At 48.2% G+C, this 3,299-nt stretch overlaps 1 non-coding gene across 1 annotated transcript; it reads left to right on the forward strand.

Moving 5' to 3' along the window:
• The first annotated feature begins 2,197 nt into the window (after positions 1 to 2,197).
• Positions 2,198 to 2,271, forward strand: TRNAT-AGU. Its single transcript has one exon. It is a non-coding gene; the product is annotated as a tRNA-Thr (tRNA).
• Positions 2,272 to 3,299: the final 1,028 nt, after the last annotated feature.

Here is a 3,299-nt window from a genome sequence, read left to right on the forward strand (position 1 = left end):
CCTCCAGGAAAGTGTTTGCTGATTCAGCAAGGCTGGCTTGTCCACCCTGTGAGTGGCTATTGGTTGGGCTCTTTCTCCACAATGATTTCTCCCCTTAATAATGACTTAGAGCTGGAAACAGGCCTGTTGTTTTGGGGGACACTTATTACCAAGGCTCTTGGGCTCAGGGTTCAGGGCTCTTCTCCATCAGGATCTGAGGAGAGATGGTGGTCAAGGTGTTGGAGGTGGTATACTTGCCTGACATATGATTGAGCATGAGTGGGCCTTGCTCTTAAGAATGCTGATCCAATTCTCTCCACCAGAGAAAGGACTGATGGAGTCTGAATGTAGACCAAAACATACTATATTTTACTTTATTTCTTTGCTTTTCTTTTGTTTGTTCAAATTTTCTTTCACAAAAGGACTAATATGGAAAGATGTCTTAACACTATTATACATGTAAAATCTATATCAGATTTGCTTGCTGTCTGGGGAGAGGAGAGGGGAAAGGGAGGGTGAGAATTTGGCTCAAACTTTAAAAAATGAAGGTTAAAATTTTTTTCATGTAATTGAGTTAAAAAACGAAACTTTAGTAAATAAAAATATGAAGAATGCTGATCCACATTATTCAAGCTTCTCAAATTATAGGATTTTTCATTTGGAAGGAATCGGAGATATCTAGTTAGTCTTTGTTTTTCAGAGGATGAGGCTTTAAAGCATCAGGATCCTCCCAAGTAACAGAGAAAGCACATTAAAAAAATATAGTGGGAAAGCATAGCCATTTCTAAACTACTTAACCATGTAAGAATTCACTTGAAATGAAAGTTTCCAAGTTATGTCAATCTGAGTAAGTAATATGTCAAGTAGCTAATTTAAGAGCTTGTTTTACTGTCTTCTAGATACCATGCTAGGTGCTAGAGATAAATGATACCCAGGCCATGGGCTTTACAAGAACCAGCAATCTTCATTCTAAGAGATTTGGAGCTAGGACATAATAGATTTCCTTCCTGGATAATTCCAGGAAGGAAAGAGTGAATTAAACTCAATGTAGAGGCGGTGGGCAAAGCATCCTGAGAGATTCCCCAGTGAGAGATCACTTCTCTATTATTTCTTCTCTCTATTCTCCTCTCTACCCATCTACCTCTCAAAAATCCTTTCCAGGTTGCTTTATAACCTATTTGCACTCCAAATTTGGGGTGGGTAGACTGTGGGAAGGAGCAGACTGCACCCATACGTGCACACATGCATTTGTATGTTCACCACTCGTGCATGGAACCATGAATGTCTATATAGAACTCTCTTGAGCCTAAGCAGAGTGCACGCATGTCCTGGCTTCTAGCACAAGACACTCCCATCTCCAGACTCCGGGTCTTTTCCCAGGCTTTCTCCTCAAGTCTGGAATCTCCCTCCTCATCCCTGCCTCCTGGCTTTCTTCAAGTCTCAGGTAAAGTCTCCACTGCTACAGAAAGCCTTTCCTGGCCCTCCCTAATCTCAGTGCCTTCCCACTGTGGACAATCTTCCATTTAATCTTAATTGATATTAAGCATAGATGTTTCCTCCATTAGGAAGGAATGCGAGCACCTTTTAGGGCAGAAGTTGTCTTTTGCCTTTCTGTGTATCTCCAGGGCTTAGCCTTGCACACAGTAGGTGCTTAATCAATGTTAACTGCCCCGCCCCATTCCCCCAACACACACACACACACACACACACACACACACACACACACACACACTCTCAGTATATCTCCAGGGCTTAGCCTTGCATACAGTAGGCACTTAATCATGCGTACGACCTGAAAACAGCTTAGGACACACGCATCCCTATTCCCACTCGTATAAATGTGGGTTCGTGCATGCATGAATGCATGCGTGCACACACGGTTTCGTAAGCTTTCCGCTGGAGGAATAGACCCTAGGGAACACGCGCCGCGCTCCGCCGCGTTGCTCCGCGTAGCAAAGAATCGCGTTGCTGCGGGCGCTCTCTCAGCTCTCTGCAGTCGGGCTTTAGCGGGCCTGGGTTGGAGACTCCTCTGCTTAGTCCCAGGGCTGAGACGAAAGTGAACTAAACGGAGTTGGGCCGGGCTGGGCTGGTTTGGGCTGGGCTGGGCTGAACTGAGCCCTGCTAGGCGAGGCGGGGCGGGGCGGGGTGGGGCGGGGCGACAGAGGCCCTGCGAGGGCAACAGCAATGGGGAGGAGATTCTCGCGCTGCCTGTGCGGGCGGCGCCGTGGCTTAGTTGGTTAAAGCGCCTGTCTAGTAAACAGGAGATCCTGGGTTCGAATCCCAGCGGTGCCTACAGACCTTGTAGTCTTTTTTTCCTCCCCAATCCTTGTGCAGGGAAAAAACCCCTGATTTTATGCCGCCTAGAGATGAGGAGCCCCGCAGCAGCGGGCAGATAGGGCTAGGACTGGGGGTGCACTTTGAGGGGCCAGTGTTTTCTTTCGTTTCGTTCACTTTTATTAAACAGCTGCGTCCCGAGCCGGAGAGGGGTCCCGAACCTTAAGGCCAGAGGGATCACCACGCCTGGAGTCCCGACCCTCAAGCCCAAGGTGAGGGAAACGCGGAGCTGGGTTAACTGCACCCCGCGGGGTAAGGCGGGGCGGGGCAAGAAAGGTGGGGAGGAGGGAGGAGTGGGGAACAATTTGGGGGAAGGGTGTGAGGCCATAATGAATGGGACAGTGTGAAGGGAGGGGTCGCAAGTACAGCTTCCAGGGAGGGAAGACTCTTTGGGGGCCCCACGGTGTTTGGGGCTCCTAGAAAACAATTTGGGGTGTGGGAACAGAGAGTGTTTGGGGATGGAAGAAATGAAATGTGGGAGAGGACTGGAGGTGCTGGGGTGTTTGAGGATAGGAAGGACTGAAATGGAGGAGAATTGGGGGTCTTAGGGCTCAGAAGATTTTTGGGGGTTCCTAGGGAGGAATTGGGGGGATAAAGGATCAGAAAGTGTTTAAGGATGGGAAGGACTAAGATGGAGAATTGGGGACCCTGGAGCTCAGAAGGTTATTTGGAAGCTCTGAAGGAGGAATTTGGGGATAAAGAGTCAGAGAGTGAGGAAATGGAGACATTTTGAGGCTTGGGGGTGGGGATAGGGTGTTTGGGATTCTAAGGCAAGAAAATGGAAATAGTTCAGGCCCAGGGGCTTATAAAGCTTTTAGGGGGGAGGAGGAGGAAAAGGGTTAGGGTCTGAGATTGGCACTGGTAAGGGAAAAAATTGAGAATGGTTTGGAGGTTTGATGCCCAGTGAAGGAGGCAGTGAGGCAGGATCAGGATGATCCACATTGAAAGCTGGAAAGAGACCTTAGAAGTCATTAATTTTACCTTTG

The sequence above is a fragment of the Gracilinanus agilis genome, chromosome 2 (genome assembly GCF_016433145.1).
Source record: "Gracilinanus agilis isolate LMUSP501 chromosome 2, AgileGrace, whole genome shotgun sequence".
Lineage (NCBI taxonomy): Eukaryota > Metazoa > Chordata > Mammalia > Didelphimorphia > Didelphidae > Gracilinanus > Gracilinanus agilis.